The 20,304-nt window shown below is 34.9% G+C and overlaps 1 protein-coding gene across 2 annotated transcripts in view; it reads left to right on the plus strand.

Moving 5' to 3' along the window:
• Nucleotides 1-556: 556 nt before the first annotated feature.
• The window catches only part of LOC140666442 (lachesin), a 136,561-nt gene continuing 116,813 nt past the window's right edge, over nt 557-20,304 (plus strand). For both annotated transcript variants that reach the window (XM_072893607.1, XM_072893606.1), the window contains exon 1: nt 557-1,079. The gene's annotated coding sequence lies outside the window, so the exon portion shown is untranslated. The remainder of the gene's footprint in view (nt 1,080-20,304) is intronic.

Consider the following 20,304-nt stretch of genomic DNA (forward strand, 5'->3'; position numbering starts at 1 on the left):
CATTATCGAATCTTCACGGCTTGTTAAACAAGTCTGATCTTCTCTGCCTTATTCTACTTTTAGAGAATCGATTGAAAAGTTCAATCACTTTTAATTAACATTTATGGAAATGTTTTTAAGTAAGTTAAGAAAAGGAAGATTATAACACATTTTGACGAGTGAAAGATGTAACCCTTATTGATGACACATTTCCAATGAAAATAAAATTACGCAAATTAAATTACTGACCAGAAGAAAAGATTGTCCAAACAAGATATCAGAACATGGAGGTGAAATTAGCGATACTTCCACGATATTGTTAGGAGTTGTCGAGTTCAACTTGGTCGCCAGCTCGCCGGCGATCACGACGATGAGTCTCTTCCTTGGCATCGTGGTCGACTTAAGACGATGCCGTCGAGGTCCATCGGGGATCAAGCCCCTGGTACCCTCACTAGGTGGGGATTCGGTGTTTCACGTGGAGGCGGAGCGACGTTGCGCGTCGGGATGCCGAACCGACGCGGGGGTGTCCAACCCCCGAGATGCCTGGTGGGGAGCAGTGGTAAACGCAGTCCCCGACGGATCACCGAGACGGTGTAACGCGTTCCGCCGTCTCCGCTCGATACTCGAACGAGTCCTTCGCCACGTGACCGCGTCATCAAAAACGCGCCTTGAGTCGAAAACACTTTGAGTCTCCTCGACCATCGGAGAGATCCAGGCGGAGATCTTTCGCGATAAAGGGGCTCTTTGATAAAAAGATAAAGAGAAAAAACATTTTTTCCCTCAGCTCTGATATTCACTCTTGCGAAGAGACACGCAATAATAAAGACTATGACAAAAGAAGGCAAAAGGATTGTTGAGTTCCTGGAATTAGTCACGACATGCCAAAGTGTATTCTGAAGAGTTTGTAAGTAGCGTTTGCGCGGTCGCTTCGCGGTGAGACACGTGATTCCCGTGGGGTCGTATACCCCGAGACCGTCGTGAATGGTGCTGAAAGGTGGTGAACGTGTTTCCTAAGGCCATTAAGAGCGGTTCGTGATGTTTCGCTGCTACGGGAGATTTTAGGTGTAGGGATTATCGAGGATAGATTACATCTTGATAAGGTAAGCTTTTCGTCATTCACCATCTTACGACGACTTCGTTTATATTTGCTAAAATTTTTTTCATTCTTTGTTGCTCGTCAATCCAAAAAATTAATTGCCAATTAATTGCAGATAATTGTGAATCATGTGAATGTAATGTTTTTTTTTTGTCAACGAAGAGAACGTCATTATTTTTTTATCTTAAATATCTCATTTTTTTGCTCAATATCTTACAAAATATTTTTATAAATTACTTATAAATTTGTATTACTACTTGTTACTCATTTATCAATAAAATATATCGATAGATTCATCATATATCGATAAACTTTGGAAATAAAATAATTTGTACTTTGTCTCTTTCTGTCTCTTTCATTATTCAACTAGATATTTTTAAATTTCAATCTTAAAAACATTAGATAAAGTTTGATCAAGATTCTCAATTAAGAAAACAAGTTTTACTTAAAATAGATCTTAAGAATATAAGCTTCTTATCTTCTTGTGTAGCTTAAATAATAAAAATCTTTTATTATTTAAGAGTTAAACGTCATTTTCAATCTGTTTAAAGTAGTATTGAACTTGATTGATCAATCTTGTTTATTTTATTCAACTATAAAATATAATTAATTCCTAAAATAATAACTCTACAAATGATAATTCTGAAGCAAACTATATAAAAAAATATCATGAGTTATTAACATTATCAATTTACATCTTCAATTCTTTTTGTCGTACATAGTTATATATTAAGTCAGTGGCATTTCTATCATAATAGAAAATAAAATGTTCAGTACTTTCACACTACATAATATTAGATGCGCGTACGTAGATTTCTGTCAGTAAACGTGCAATAAGTAGTGTCACGATGACAGATTTTCCACGCTCCTGTATTTTCGTATAACTTCGTAGGTGGTGATACATATCCTACTCATTGTCAGAATTGCGGTATTCAACTATGAAATTAATTCTTCACAAAATTTGCGACAGTGCGACGAAGCAGATTGACGCGATGCCATCTCAAAGCAATTCGAGAACAATTATCTGCTGCTTTTTTTAAAACGAAAAAGCGTTGCCGCACGAGTTTTCCTTCTTTTTCCTCTCGCAGCGCTTTTATGTCCGCGATATTCGTGGCCCGCGGCGAGAGATCGTAAAATGTAACTGTTTCCCAGATGTACCTATCTCTCCGTCTCGCCGTGCTTCGTTCTTTCTTCTGAAAGAGACGGAAATAGCGACGGTTTACGCAATATCGTTTATTTCTATTTTCTCTTTCCGCTTTTCTGTGCCATGCTCATAGAAATCGCTTAGATTAGATTCATCGGAAAATGGATATATGACAGAATGTCATAGTATAAGGAAATCATTTTCTTAAGTCTATTCTTTTGCGCATCTGCTAAATATCTAATTTGCGGTACTTCTCGTTTAACATTTTATGAAAATAATAAAGGACGATACAAAGAAATGTTGATAAAAAATTGTTTATAATGTACGGATTAAAAATAAGAAAATTTTCAACAAAGTAATAATTTCGCGGAAAAGATTAATATTTAAATAGTAATATATGTTTACCGTCTAATATGTATATAACTTATATGTTTAAATTAATTATGCAACACAATAATGTAGCTGATTAAAAATGTGACAGATTAAGAAAAATTATTATATATAATAAAAATTATATATATATATATATATATATATATATATATATAATTATAAATATAATTTACATATAAATTACTATATATATATATATATATATATATATATATATATGTAATTTTTATTATATATAATATAATTTTTCTTAATCTGCTACATTATTGTGTGCATAATTAATTTAAACATATAAATTATACACACATTAGACGGTATACATATATTACTATATTATATATTATACTTTTATTATATATATATATATATATATATATATATATATATAATAAAAAGTAAAGTTTTCAGTTATCACATACAGTTAATGCATACTGTTTTATTTACCGATATTATGTCGATTAATTAAATTTTAATTGTCTTTTATATAATAAATTTGCATAGTAATAAACAGATAGATACATAAATTATCTATAAAGAAGCATTTTGCAAATTTGATACATTTTAAAAGAGAGAGAAAGAGAGAGCGAGAGAGAGAGAGAGAATTACACTTTTGAAACAGTTTAGAATAAGACTGGAGATATAAAGAAAACTTAACATAAGTTCGAATTATACGCAGAGAGTTTAATTACTTTTAAATAAGCGCAGTATATCTTTGGGGATTTCCTTTCTAATAGTTTCTCACGACGCACACGCGAAATAGGTAGAGAAGGATAATCATTTGAGCTATCTTACCGCAGGATTCGCGTTTTCCAATAATTATGGGACGATCCGCCCACCAAGCCATTTATCATTTAGATATTAATTCATTGTTTTTCATGCCGGAAAGTACGTTTTTTTTTGTTTTTGATTGATTTTATTGATCTACATCGATCACACTAGTGAAATACAATTGAATTTTTAATAGTAAACACGCTTGTTTTTCTCCCAGGCGAGATAACGATAACAGACATTCCTTTTGTTACAATCTTTTTTTCCATATTTCTAATTTGCATATGTCTATCAATGTTTTATATTTAAGAGCATTATATTTTTAATGATTATACATATTTTAGTTATCACGTCAACTTTCAAGCTGTCCAAAAAAATATTCCTTAAAATAATATTACGAATAACAAAATTTAGCTGCATGCACATTGAAAACTTTTTTTAAACAAAATTTTCATAATTTTGTTCTTACACATATTTACAAAAGAAACACATCTTTTCAATAAATCCGCAATATCCATATCGTGAAAATTATTATCAAAAATGTATCTTACAATTAGAACTTTTGCATTTCTACGAAATTTATCATTATCCCGTTGCACGGTATGGAATTATCACCCGAGTTGAAACTTAATTCTGCGCAATGCGCGAACAATAAGTCACGCGGTTTTCACCATTTAATCGAGATTATGAAGAATACTAATCAGCGTCACAAGAGTCCGACAGAGACTGTGGACCGCGAAGAAACACGGTTCAAGAGATACGCCCGATTGCGTAAATCTCGTTTGCCGCTCTAAAGCGGAACGAAATTAGCATTGATTAACTTAAACTACTTAAGAGAAAGAGCGCGCGCGCGCCCACCCTTATATGGGAAACTTCATAGTTAGATTAACTCGTGCGGCAAAGTAAGTTACAGTACATGACGCATCCATTTTCCTGCAAGCTTTTTTCCTCTTATCTCGCTCCTCTCATCTTCGCGGTTTAAACGCGACTCGCCAGCCAGTCACGCCGCCGTCGCTAGCGTCAGCCGCGCGCTTTATAAGATTTATGCGGAAATGATATTACACGAGAGAGTGTGTTACACGAGACTAAAGGGGAACTGCGCTTGTCGAGCGTTTAATAGCCGGGGCGATAGGCATTTACGCGCGTACATAATTTATAAGCGTATTAATTCATATACTCTATCTCACTCTCTCTCTCTCTCTCTCTCTCTCTCTCTCTCTCTGCTTCTGGACCACACACTTCTAATTTTATATTTATACCTTATTATAACCGCTCTAGTTGTGCACGATTTTTTTTATATAATAATCGGATTTTCTCGATATTTTATATCTTGGATTTCTCTCAAAGACTTTAAAGCGTAAAATGAATATCGTATTACATCCTTATCTATTCATTTTTTAAGATCAATATTATAGATAGAAGACGAATCGATATAATTTTGTTACTTTTATGATATAGCTATTTTTATAAATTGAAGTCGATCAATTCTTCTTTATAATATTTAAGACAGCTCAAATCTTAGAATCTTGTATTTTATGAATCGCCTAACATTTTTTCCTTTTGATCAAAACATTCAGTATTTTTTAGTTTAGAATCGGAAACGTATTCCATTGAAATTGTCGGTCCAATCTTTGTACCGTAAATATAGATTAGTTTAACCGAGACGTGCATCGATCGTCTGTAGCTGAGCTAATAGGTTTTCAGTCGGAAGGAAGGTGCACTAGTCTCTGCTAGAGTCCGCTTAATTAACCGCGCCAGCTATTTTCTTCTCTATCTGTTCGTTTCTTCTGATGGTGGGAGCGTGCAATATATAATCGAGAGTACGAGAGGCAATGCGCCTCGTGAATATCGAACGAATGGTGAAAACGGTAGTTCAGGTATCTCGATGTATTATAGAAATCTATGAAATATAAGTATCCCGTATTGTTTTATAAAGTGTTATGCATTTGACGATATTCTCTTTGGCTTATGTAGAAAATTAATAAAAATAGAAACTTATAAATTCTTTCGAATAAAATGCAGTAAAAATTAATTGTTTTAAATTCGAAAATAATTGACATACAAAGTCAATATTAAGAATTATATTATATGTATTTTTTACGTTATTTTATAAATTTTTTTTAAGTGTAAATACTTTTTCAGATAAAGAGATAACGAGTTTTAAATGCGACAAAAGTATTCGTAACCTGAATGTGATAATTTTAATTAGTGAAATAAAATTTTTCACAGAGTATATATTAGAATTCGCGAAACATTTAAATATAACGTATCAAATTTCCTTTACAATTATTTCGTGCATTTTACAGGTTTTTTTCAATCAATTTTTACGTGGTTTTATATTTTTACAAATTTATTAGCGTTTATCGTAATATTTATTTTAACCAATGCACACGTGATAACAATTTTAATTTGTATTTTAGCTTACAAGTTTATTCAAAAGTGTATACCATATTGTTTCATTAACGGAACGCAATTGATACATTCGCGTGAAATGTAAATTTAATTGTGTTATTTCTCTCGGCATTCCATTAAAACAAAAATAACGAATTTGACACAGAGCGTTAAAATTCCAATCGCGTCGCAGAAAAGGAGCGAAGTAGAGCATACATAGGTCTTCGCAAGAATTCGAGGGTTCCATTATTTATGAACACATCTTACACACACCGCTAGCTCGTTCTTCTGAAATGACGGATTTGTGACTCCCCGTATTACTTGAATTCGCTTCGCTTTCGAGTATCATTTAACTTGCTACTCATGTGGGCCATGTAAGTGCCGAATAGCAAGTACCGAATATCGATACAAACACGTGTGCATGTGTATATGTTCAGGTGTGTCTGTGTCGTGAGTGAGTGATATATGTGCGCTTATATTTAAGAGCCGCTCTGACCGGAGAGGGAGTGGAATGCGACTATCGGTCGGGCAAAAAGAAAGAACGGAAGGGAGACAGAAAAAGAGAGAAAGAAAGAGAGAGGAAAGAGCAACCGGGAGCCGAATCGTTTTAAACTACCATCCACTTCACATTCCCGATTTCAGTTAGAGACTTGTTTATTTCCTTTTTCGGCTCTTCGTGGACTTCCGTGCATTATACTGGTGGCTCGTGCGCCACCAGAATGCAGCGCAACGAGAAGAGGCGGACGGATAAGAGCGGTAAGGGAAGGTCGAGAAAAGGGGATTGCGAGGGTGGACTATCGGTGAACTATCGGCGAGTATCTTACTACCTTCCTTTCTCTCTCTTATTTGCTTTTTTCCCGCCCATTAAGAATCTTGACAATCGATTCCGCATTTTCTCCTTCATCGCGATTTATGTGATTTTCCAAAATGCCAATTGTTTTTACCGAAAGGACGAATTATTTCGAGCTTTTTAGTGAATCGACAAAAACGAAGAATATTAGAGATATAATATCAAAGATATAAGTTGATATTACGCAAAATAGAGTAGAAAATTAGGTCGTTGTCAGGAAACATTAAAGAATCGTTTTAGAGAGAGAAAACAGATTTGAGAAATTTATTATATTATTCAATATAATACATTAAAGATTAATACTGTTATCGCAGTTTGATTTCATTTTACATTTTGCATTCAAGCGATAAGTATAAATAAATTCTAGTAACAGATATTTAAATTTAAAAGATAAACCAATGAAGAATACATTCGCGACAATGACACGATCGACTTTCACGTGTATTTAATGTTTTAACGTCCTCATTCCTATATACAATAGACGGCGCCGGCCGATGTTTTATATTGCGAGAACAGTTTAATAAACGCGGCATTGTTTAGCTCACGACATAACAAGCTGCTGAAAAATTTCGATTATTTCACGCCGGGCGTTGTCGAGACATTGTGACAAAAACCGCAATTATCGATATATCGTGCTACGCTCGTCGTGTCGCGTCGTGTTGCATGTAAAAATTGGACGCATCAGCCATTGAAGGCGAAGGGCGTTAAAATGATTTATGCTCTCTTCTCGGTTTATATTGTTGCTTCCAGTACGCTCGCGCGCGCGCGGACATGTAGCCACGCGGACGTGGATATCCGAAATTTATTAGCTTGACAACCGCAGCAGCTCACTCTTCAACAACAAAGAGGATATCGTTTACCTGCTGTAAATTTGCGACGATTACGTTACAACGTGGTCCACGTTCAGGTGGATCGTATCTCACTAGAGTATAATTTTTTGCACGCTGTGCTATAAATCTCATAAATTCAAAGTTCAATCACAGGCAACACAACGTCATTTTACTTTTTCTTTTTAACGTTTTTCAATCATTTTTTCGCGATTTTATTTTCTAAATATTTTTTAAAACTTCTTTTTAAAAAATCCTAGTGTTTAAAGGTATTGATTTTTTTTTAATACTATTTTTATCACCGTTTTTTTTTTTTTAGTATTCACATGCAAATCTGTTACATAAACAATTTCTTATAAATTACAAACGAATCATACTTTAGTTCGAGTATTAAGTTTGCTCTGTTTGAAATATAAATAAATATTTAAAATATAATTACATTTTATTAAAAAAAAAAACTCTTCTAAATGTAACATTTTATGCGTATTGATCTGATTAAAAGAACTCGGATAAGAACGCATAGACTTTTTCGGGCTTTATAGGGTAATTCTGAAAATACTCGACCCAATCTCGCTGAAGATAGTAAGTCCGTGCATAATACAATACCTGCGATCTGTAATGTCCTATGCGACGCCCTACTGTCCGAGAAGAAGAACGGCGCGGAGAAAGGGTGAGAACCACGAGGGGGTGGAAGAACGGCGCGGAGAGGGCAAAGAGCAAAATCGTTTAGCACGCGATCTTCTCGTAATTCTGCACGCCAGCGATCCGAGCACGCTTCTTCTTCGTCCCTGTCCGACGTGTTACACGTGTTACACGCCGCTGCCACGCGAACGGAGGGTGGAGATGCACTCCTCTTCTCTACGGCCTTCAGTGCGGGCATCGCACGCGTCGCACGCGAAGCCTAATTGATCAGTGGATCGTTAACACGCGCTTGTTCTCTCTCTATCTCTATCTTTCTCTTTCTCTTTTACATACACACACACACATACATTCTCTGTTTCTCTGTTGCCTCGAATGGATTGATTATAGCGAGAGTACGGTCGATGTAGAAGCGCAACACAAGGGACCGTTGCGAATTCCAAACCCTGAGTTTTTAGTACAGATCGTTGTGGAAGCTACTGTATTTTGTATAGAATTTAATCCACATTTAACATTTTTGTCAAATATGTTAATAATTTGTAAAGAGAATTTTTGATAATTTAATTTTCATTTCATAGTTAATTTCGAACATGTTTGTAAAGAATATGTTAAAAAGGAAAATTTTGAAAGATTTTAATCAAATTTTGATTTATTTCTCATATATACGAATGTAATCGACGAACGTTTCTTATTCCTTCTTACTTATATAAAATATACTTTAAAATTAGTAAAAATTCTAATACTTTTATGTTTCTTATTTCTACAATGCTTATATACAACTTTTTAAAAAATTCATACAACGTAATTTATTTGAAATGGCAAAGTAATTAAAAAATTATGAAAAGATGACAACGACACATATGTCTGTATATAACAGACCGAATTGTTAATTTTTGTTTATTTAAAAAATAATGGCCCAAAATTGCGTGTATTAATAATTTGACTAAGAATAAGAATGTGGATTGGATAGTATGAATTTAGAGAGAAATAAACCAATTTTATAAAATTTAATCTCTTAAACTTCATTTTATTATACCTTTATATCGTGCAATCAATCGGACAAACTTTCGCATGTGTAAATACTTGCTTAGAATGATGACGCCTTTTTTGAAGTTGGCACCAGTTTATTTACGCGGCGAGCGATCTCACGAAATTAAATCGCTCGCGCGTTCGCTGTACTGCGATACAATCGGATTCGAGCGACACACCGCTACGATATCGGTGCGGCTACTGTTGTCATTCGGATGTAATTTACTCGTGTGGCCGAGCTCGAAAGTTACGGTGGTACGTTGACGTTGTCGTCGTATATTGCATTGGCGTGCATACGTTCAATCTTTGTTCTCTGCGACGTCGAAATGACTTAAAAATTGCATATTACGATTAATCACGATCGTTGTCTCTAATTTTGAAAATAAACTCATTATACAGATGATTTTGAAACCTCAATATCTGACATGTAATACGATAGAGATCTATGGCACATAAATAAGCTGGAAAAATAAAATAAGAAATATATATCAGTTTTATTATATGGTTAAATGATTTTGTGGAATATCTTTATGATTAACAAAAAAAAGAGAACTCTTCAAGTAGAATAGAGAAATTTCTGAGATACTATCACTAGAAAACATAGAAATTAAAGATACGAATTTTGTTGGTGTCATAGGCAATTGTTATTCTATCACTCTCGAAATAGAATTGAGATAAAGTACACGAATCTAACAACAAGAATCCGTATCAGTTTGGTTTTCTTTGTTGCCTTGTTCCCCTTTTTTTTTCGATATCTAATTTTGCGCCAACCGCCCTCGGCGACGAAGCCAAAGAACCTTCTCCCATGACGGCTTCCCGAAATTAACTCCGGACATTACAGCGAGAATTTCCCGGTCGATCTAAGCAACTGGTTATCAACAGGGAAGATACGCTCGCGGTGTGCAATATGTTCCGTAATATTATGAAATAACGGATATTTATAAAAGATTTAATAACTTTACTAAAAGTATGTAAAATTATATATATAAAATTGTTTTCTCAGTATTATGTTTTAAGTTCTCAATATTTTAACGTTTAATTGTTCTAATTTTTAATCGATAACGCGATTATTTTCATTGCTAAGATAATCCATATCAGGAAATTAATTGATAACTTGTAATAAAAATGCAGTTAATAGCGCATACATGTGTACACATATATATATACACACGTTATTATATAGACAATACGCAATTATGTAGACAATACGCTATTATATGGACGATATGTAATTATATAGACAATACAAACAAATATCAAAGAATATATCGCGCGACGGCGTGTCAAAGTGCATGTTTAATACGTAGATTTGCGTGTTCGCAATGACCGATAATAAATTCAAAATACTGAAGACAAGACATGCAAATCCGTATGATAAATGATAAGGATTGTCCTCTTTTTATAAAAGCTGAGTATATTAAATACTGACATACACAAAAGAAAATAACTAAAACATATATTAGAGCAAAAATAAATTAAGTATAATTTCTTATTGATTTAATACAAAAAAATCACGCATAAAAAAAAACTATAATTACAGGAAGGGAAATTAGAAAAGTATCTTTCCTTTAATATCTCTTCTACCCTTTGTTTAATCGAGACGGTTAGCTTGACGGATAAACGAATACACTTTGTGTCCCAAGCAAAACATGTCAAGCGGCTCGTTGCCGGAAATTCATCTAAAATACGACACGGCGAATCTTATAAGAAACTCATTACCATACCGTCGATAATACGGCGTATAATATTGTGTACACACACAGTCGCGGAGTCGTTCATCAGGCACCGCGTGATGATAAATGGACGCTTAATCTGTCGTGATAAATGGCAACGGAAAAAATTGAAAACCCGCCCGATCATGCGACCGGATTTAAATTCGCGATTCGACAGATTTAAATTTACTATGAGACAGTTCTCTTCATACGGAGGAACAAAAATGGCGCGCCGTCGCGTCGACTTGGCGCCGGATAAAATTGCTTCGAATAAATATTGTATGAATTTGTGCGCGCGACGTAACGAAATTTCGGAAAATTGCACGCCCGCTTTTATGGTCGAGGTATCGCGCGTTCACCCCGCAAGAGAGAAAATCGTTTTTATTTTTCCAAGTTGTTCGGTTCGATTTGCGCGTAGGATGTACCTCATCTCGATAATATGCGTGACACTTCATTGCATTACATTGCTCTCATTTACATGAAAATTTACTGCGTATACGTAGACATTAAATGTTTTTGAAAAAAAAAAATACGCGAAAAACGTTGGATATATTGCTTGTTGAAAACACCGGCTATAATTTTTCATTTATTATGCCATTTATTTAAAACTGTTATTTATTTGAAATATCAAGTGGAGAGAAAATTCTGTTAAAAATTTCTCCTGTTTTCGCAAGTAATGAATTGTTCTATTAACGCAATATAATAGTTGTCCATTTGCACAATTTAATAAATTTCAATACAAAGGCAGAAAAAATATTTTAACATATTGTATATAAAATTATTTAATATATTGTATTAAAATTTGATTCATATTTTATTCGTCATTCCATTAGAGAGAAAAAGAGAGAGAGAGAGAGAGAGAGAGAGAGAGAGAGAGAGAGAGAGAGAGATAGAGAGAGTACCATAAATTAGTTAAAAAATATTCTTGTGTCAAAACGGTGGTATTATTATATTTTAATAATCATTAATAATCTAACAAAATAATCAATACATATTGATGTAGTAATGAAAAAATAAAGATTTAAATTTCAATTTAAATAATCGAAACAAGTATGCAAGAAAATGATCGAAAACGCTGCAGAAAAAAAGTAAGTGCAGAATAATATTCGGAATAAAGAATGGTGATAAAAAATTGGAGTAAAAGCACCGTCTCGATCGAGAAATCAGTCGTCAGAATTACCTTCGTTTGCTGCTGCAACATGCGACCTCCTACCTTGCATAGCGAATTGCTGTTATCCCCCTTTCCCCTCTCCCTCACCCTTTCCTACAATGTCCCTACTGCGCCTCCCCCGCGTTAATGTATATTTATGTATTAAACAGGCATTATTTATACGGCCGATGAATATGCATTGTTTGGTGGCAGTAGCGAGGTGTCGAGTGCAGACCCGTCGCTATCACTGCCTCATCAATCACATACAGTCCCACCGGCCCACCCTGTACCCTGTCCCTTCCTACCCCTTCACGGTGCCGTATCTATCGCATCCCACGTTCCTCGCTCTCATCATCCCTCTCGCGGACTCGCAGAGGAAACTCGCTGTGTCATCCCTCGCAACTCTCCATATGCTTTCTCTCTCTCTCTCTCTCTCTCTCTCTCTCTCTCTCTCTCTCGTCGTGTCCCCTCTCACGTTCCATGCTTTTCCGCAGTTCCACTGTTTCGCGTTGTCCCCCGCCAACATCACCGGCCGCAATTGACACTAATTTACGTAATTTTTTTCCGGCCGTCCACATGTCGCCGCGTTACGGCGCACCCTCGACCAGCGCGTGCTCGATGTGTGCGCGGGATACCAGAGGATGCGGTTCGCGGATGCGGGAGCGAGTGAATACCGGAAAAGGGAAAGGGAAACGAGATAGAGATATCGAGTCACCGAACCCTCAGTGAGTGGTTATCCGCGGCCATCCCGATATTCGGAACGTTAATCGAACGAATCAATCGAGTCCGTTCTGTCCAAACTGAGTTTTAGACGCGTGCGACGCGTTTTTCGCATTTCGCGGCCGCGAGTCCTTTTTTGGAAGACGCTTGGAAAATTCGTCGTACAATCGTGTTTTGAAAAAACAATATTTTGAGAAGATATAAAATTAGAAAATAGAGAATTACTTAAATCTTTTAAAAAAATCGGAATATTCACAAAATAGATGTTACAATTTTAGTTTTCTTATTTAATAAGATTTTAACTCTTACTCCGTATTGTTATTTTTGGCACCTTCTAACTGTACAGGTGGGTCAGCGTATTTTCGATAAGTTTATTAATATGTAAAAGTGTTTTAAAAAATCTGAAAAAATGTATATACCTTCTTTGAACATTCCAAATAAAGACTAAAATAATAAATTTGAAAAATAATTTACTTAAATATATTATTTTATGATTATTCGTTTTCGAGAAATTGACGTTGTTAGAAAAATCACAGACAAAAATGATCCATCAGTACGGAATAAGGGTTAAACAAGATGAGAATTAATTTTACGTTGTAACATGAAATATATAGAGTTATAAGATATTTTAAATAAAATTATTTTAAGAAAAAACTTGCAACGTCATAAAAATATTTTATGATAATCTTATCTTCTTCTTGTTATCTCGAATGGAAAGTCTATGATCTAGGAACAGTCAAGTTGGCGATGCGCAACTCTTGCCGTCCTTACACGCATGGATCAAAGGGATTCATGTAACCGTCTGTGCACTTTACGATGGCACGTCGCGGTTGGCCCCAAGCGTTACCGCTAAATCATGCTAGATATTATTACAGTGGAGTCATATCTCCGACGTTGCTACGTACACAGAAGAGATAATAGTAACACGAGCAGTGGATCTTATAAGACTAATTTAAAGAAATTAAAGCTTGGTATACAGTGTGCAAATATTATTGCAAGAGTAATAGATAAATTGAGAAAACGCTCAATTTTAAGATAATTTTTGAAAGAAATTTGCATGAAGTTTGTATAAAAGTTCATTTTTTCGGAAAGTTTCTTTGCAATTATGAAATAAATAATGCACAAAGAAAAGTATATATCTAGATTAAACTTACGTATATACATATATAAACATTATAAATCTAAAAATATCTTGATCTTTGAATAATAATAAATAATAAATAATATAAATAATAATTATTAGACAAGGATAATCGCGTATTTTACAGTCATTTAAAATCGAGCTATCGATTAAACTCGATGAAACTCTCCGACAATTCGCAGAATATCCGCTAAAATTCTTTTTATTTCCGGATATTCTCTTTCGCCGACTCGAATTAGGTTCCCTCGTACGACCTTTATTGCCCGTTCTTCTGGTAAGCATCGTCTAATATCCTAGTCAGGACTCGCATTCGAGCGGCTCACTCGATCCTGTAACGATCCTGCGAATTCCTCTGATGTCGCTTCCCAAATTCCCGACATTTCCACGATGAAAGTTTGATTTCCGCCGTGAACTTCCATTTGTCCGCCATGGAATCCCCTTTATGTCTTGCCATATAATTTTACGAATTTGCACGGGATATACGAATCGACATATAAAGACGTATGTAATATGGACATATATACACATATTTCAGAATGTTAACAATCAATTGTTAAAATTATATGTAGATAACATAATTATGATATGATTACTTTAAACAGTTTTCAGAGGATTATTTTAAGAGATTAAATAAATAAATAACATATATAAATAAACTGGGCAAACTTTACAAATTGAAAAGCAGTGTATACATTATATTGTATATATATATATATATATATATATATATATATATATATATATTACGTATTAAACTTTATAATTTTTTTCCCATTTGTTATTTCGTAAATTTTTTTTATCAATTTAGACTTATTGTTAACATAATTTTAATAATTTGAAAAGCTGTAGATTTTAATTCTTTTATGTAAAATTAAATGTGATAAAAAATATAGAATGATATATATTAATATAATAGAATTTCTCTAATAAAATATAAATTAATATGTAAACTGTATTAAACTTTTTCGCTTGTTGGAATTATATCAAGCAAAAAAATCAACCTATAAAGAAGATTGTACATATTTTGTACAGGCATGAATTTGTAATTTTAACAAAGGCACAGTTTAGTGAGGCAACTAGTCGTTCCGCTGAAATAAAAAGTATTTGATATTGCGGCGTTTGCAGTAGCGGACATTTACTTTGAAATACGCGGCCGCTTGCGGCGCATTCTTTTCTTTATACAACATCGTAGCCAGGCATTGCGGCCCCTTTCCACGACACGGTATTGTGCGTCTCGACTCGGAAAAAAAAAGAAAATTATGATCAACTGTGTACGCAAACTCGGTTGAAAAGTGTGCCGGTCGCGTCCGATTAAACTGCGAATTGTAAAGAATTAACTGTTCGCATTTCCTATGTGAATAGATTATGCTTTACAAAATACCGAAAAATACTGGAAAAAGTTTCAACGGGTTGCAACTTTTTCATTTGCAATTTTTGTGTATCACGTTACTCGCTGTCTGTTCGTTCAGTAGCAATTGTGTGTTTTTTACGCGAAACTTTTGTAAAATAATTTATCGCAAACAGTTATAGAGTTGTATATCGCACAAATGTAGCATGCGTGAATAATAAAAATGTTTCATTGAGAAATTAAGTAGTATTTTAATTTTAATAGAGATTTTTATCATCAAGACAGAAAAATTAAAATATTTTATCACATTATTTATTATATTTGTTACGTAACAACAAATTTGTCATTAAAGATAAACGGGAACTAAGGTGTGAATACTTGAACTAAAAGTTGAGTCATGGTTGCACATTCTGCTGATTAATTGCAGTGAAAGTGGTGAGTTGAACGAAGGAAATGTATAGTAGTAACTAAGGTAGTTTCGCGTATCTTCTGCGGCTACTTAAAAGTTCCGTGACGAGATGCACTTCCTCATGGGTCTAGCCACTGACTTAATCCCTTCTACAGAGGCAAGGAGTGCACCTTCGAGGAAAAAGTCATTTTACAGCGGAAGTACGGACTACTATACTACAGCAATAAAGCAGTCGTATGTCTGTGTTTTACATAAATAAATAAATATATATATATATATATATATATATAAACTTTAGCTCTGATAACTTTTTCTATTAAAAGCAACCAATATGATTACATAGTACAACTCTTATTATTTCACGTAAAACTGCGAAAACGGTTTTTCATTTTTATAGAGAATATTTGAGTGTCAGATTTATTTTAGTTACATATAATTTAAGTCGTAAATCTTTGTGTTTCTTTTTAAATGTATATAACATATATCGATACATCCTCTCATAGGCTTAGAATTAAAGTATTTACCCATAACCGATTTATCGAAAACAAAAACTGCATATTTTAACGTATAATTATAAAAATTCATTGACTAAAGTACCTCGTAAAACATTTATCACGATGATGCGTTGACATAATAATAATAATAATAATAATAATTTCGCCAAGATACTAATAAAAACCGGATGCACGAGAGTGGCGTTCAACCCTCGTAAAATCCTTAGGCATGCACGATGAATGAGTGAGGGTGTACGATTGGTTTCACATATAGTGTCAATAAAGGCTAAAGGTTCGCGCTAACCGAATCGTTAACAATCACTCACTGTCCGTTACTCAAGCAACTTGTCTGCCAATTTGTCGGTCCGCTTTGAAAAAATAGAGTGATTGAACCGTGCGTATTGCGTAAGCGTGCACAACAATATTGTACTTGTATAGATATTTTCAATTGGTTAGGTTTGGTAAGCATCGCTGAGAAAAATTGAAATACTAAAATTTCCTTCTAATCTTTATTAGTTACATATATACATTTTTTTATCGATCTGAAAACAAGATTTTATTGTTGCATTGTATCAACCAATCAACGAATTTCTGAATCACTGTCAGATTTTTAGGTAGAATGTTATTTTTTTTTATAAAAGCAGAATGTTGTTTACCTTCACGTGTCTGATAAAATCGAATATTTTTCAAATTGAATCAAATTCTATAAAAAAAAGCACGTAATAATATATTGTTTCTTCTTACAAAATATATAATATAATATACTTAATTATATATATATATATATATATATATATATATATATATATAGCTCTACACCTTGTACCCAATCATATTTATTATTATTAATTAAGTTTAGAGAACTTTCATACAACGTTATTAATTTTATATATTTTGTAAGAAGAAACAATATATTATTGCGTGCTTTTTTTATAGAATTTGATATTCAATTTGGAAACTATTCGATTTTATCAGACACGTGAAGATAAATAACATTCTACTTAAAAAAAAAAAAAGTTTAAAAATGGTAAAAAAAAAGATAGTAGAGAAAATATGTTAAATATATAATTATAAAAAAATTTGAATACATTTATGTTAACGATGAGAAGAAAATCCGATCGTCAGCACGCCATCATAATAAATTTCAATCTTTCTCTTTCTCTCGCAGAAATGGACGAGCGGCTTACTTTCGCGGTATTGCCTAATATTCATCGCCAGGATGAAACAATTCGCGAGAGCCAATTCGCTTTATGAAACACAGGGTATCTCGTAACCGCGCAAAATATGCCGCGGAGAAGGAAGCGCTCCACGCTCCACCCGCGCACACTCGGTATTTCTATCTTCCTATTACTTTCTCGGCCGCCTCTTCGTTGTTGTTTCTTTCGGCGGTATTCCCTTATTGCCTTCTCTCCCCCGCGCGCGCGCGTTTGCCTTCCTCGTAACTTTCCTTAAACTCATCACGTCCGCGCCCTCCACGCCGCTCTCCCTTTGTTTCTTTTCCGTCGATGTGGTCCGTCCGTCCGCGTCCTGACGTTACCGTTTCACCTTTTCCCGGCTGTTGCAACGTTTCTTCCGCACGTTCCGGCAAATGGCCGCTTCACCCTCACCTACCCCTCTCCCCCTCCCGGTTGTTCTTCCCTAATTCCTCAAGATCTCGCCTCGTCCTCCGAGATGTTTTTTCTACCGTGGCTGCAGCTTGCCCTCGGGTTACACTTCGAGTTGCCGGAACGTCGTTCTGCTGTAAACACTGCAGCTCGCATCAGTTGGCTGCAACCCGCGGGACGAGCCAACGAACGCTCTCGACCGCATTTCCCATTTTCCACGCGGCTGCCGGGAGATCGAAAGAGAATCGCTACCAATCACTCACTGTCCACTACAACTCAAGCTGCCAGATCGCGCGCGCGAGCATCGGTTGTCCGCTGGATCGATTCGGCGTTTCTTCGGCGGTCAATGCTAATTTGTTCGTTGCTCCTGCTATTTGTTCGTGGCAATCCACATTTGCGGAAGAGATATCGGATACTGCAGTTCGCATCGCGCGGAACAACGAGATATTATTTCATAATAGCCACTTGGACTATTAAATGACGCAAAGATATTAGAAAGTATAAAATAAATAATATATGGGAAAAAAAATTGATAATTTATATAATGGAAAAAAAATTGCACTTTTCTCAAATTATTCTTATATATATATTTATCTTTAGATTTATAAATGTACAATTTAATAATTCAGATTAATATACAATTAAAATGAATAAATTATAAAGATAAATGAATAAAGTAAGGTAAATGAATAAATTATAAAAGATAGAAAACTGATATCAAATTAATATAATAGAGATATGATGTAGTTTATTTATACGAGAGAGAAAGAGAGAGAGGGAAAAAGGGAAGGAAGAAGGGGATTGATTTAATTCCATAAGTTCCTTATTTAATTTTTATAAAAGCTGTGCGTTATAATAACATTGCGTCGTTCGCAACATGCATTTCATATAAATGTCTCATAATTGTTATTTCTAAATGACTTTTGAAAAATGCACGGAATCCACTCTCGCTTAAAATATTCGACGCGGCGCGATCATAAAATTTTGCGATATAACAGAGAAGGGTGTTTTATTTGACCGCTTCGGCTTCCCCGTGCATAGCGAACGCGAAGGGGATGAGATCGAAGCCCATCACTCACTGTCCACAATAATCCAAGCAGGACGCCCATATCAGTTATCACGGGTTGTTTTTTGGCAGCGGGCGCCAATTTGAGCAATACTGTAATAGATATCTGAATTATCAAACAGTAGCTTTAAGATCTCAAAATGTTACGTGCATTTAATGATGAATTAAACGATGCATCTTTGATGATAAAAATTATATTTTTTAAAAGTAAGTTTTTTTCTTTTTCCCTTGTTTTGGTCTCGTTGTCAGTTGATGTATTATTATTACAAAAATCTTGGAAAAATGTGTTTTCTTTATTAGAAAATATTATGTAAAATTAAAAAAAATATTTTTATTTACTTTTTTTCTGAAAAATGAAATGAAAAAAAACTAAATGACCACTTTTGTGCCAAGCGTAACTTTAATTCGTTGTATCATATTTGTAGTGAAATGGTCTAAATAACTAAAAATATGCGCAAATAACAGAAAACTAGGAACGTGATCGAGTCAGTGAATCCCTGATATATCAAATGTTCAACATTTGTTTGTATCAACAGAAAGAGGATTGGTTTCAAACAGAAGTCGTTTCGAGTTCACTTCGCCGTTTTTCTACTCTTGCACTTTTCTTCGCGTCGATCGAGACAAGAATATCACAACACTATCTTCTCTAATTCGACAGTTATCAGGGAATTCTCTCTCCGAAACGAGAGAATGGTCTTTAAATGAGCGCAGTTTACGTCGTGCAAGTGACATAAGGTTGTCAAATGGAGGTACATTCAATTATTCTAAACTCTGCGGCGGCAGCACAATCTCGAAGTATGAAGATTAAACGCGCGCACATACGATAGCAGGAACAGTAACAACAACAACAACAACAACAACAAGAACGGCGATGCAACGTTCGCAACCGGGATTCGGTCGGCTTTTATTGTCGGAGATAACAATGGAGAGGCCATGCAGATGCCCGCCGCTCATAAAGCGCATCTCTCTCTCCCTCTCTCTCTCTTTTCCCTTTTCCCTGTGAGCCGCATCCGTCGAGGTGTTCGAATTTTTCCTCTTTACGCCCGAGGTCGCGTCCGTCCTTCCTCCCCTACCACTTTTTCATCCCCGCGCGTCCCCTTTTCCACTGTTCTCCCTTTTATTGGCACGCCGGAATGTTTGCATTGCGAGACTGGCAGAGTGGCCGGCTGGTTCCGGCACGTATGTCGGTTTCATGAATTTCATTTGTTGCGACAAGACGATGCGTATATATTCGCGCCAGGCATGCCGGCAATTCGGCTGGATTTTTATAGATGGAAAGAGATATTTCTTTTTCGTTCTTTTATCAAGGGAATCGAGCTTTGCGGTACGCCAACCGGAACGAGCTTCGAGAAAGAGAGAGATAATTGGACGCGGCTTTTACATACGAGCTGTATGTTCAGTAATGGGCGAATGTTGTTCATAGTTAAAGGAACCAACATGATTTCCAGTATAATGTTAAAATAAATATCGTTTTTATTTCTTTCTAAAAATTTTGATGTTTTGTAGTCTGCAAGATTCATTTTTTTACAGAAACGTGTATTTAA

The sequence above is a fragment of the Anoplolepis gracilipes genome, chromosome 6 (genome assembly GCF_047496725.1).
Source record: "Anoplolepis gracilipes chromosome 6, ASM4749672v1, whole genome shotgun sequence".
Lineage (NCBI taxonomy): Eukaryota > Metazoa > Arthropoda > Insecta > Hymenoptera > Formicidae > Anoplolepis > Anoplolepis gracilipes.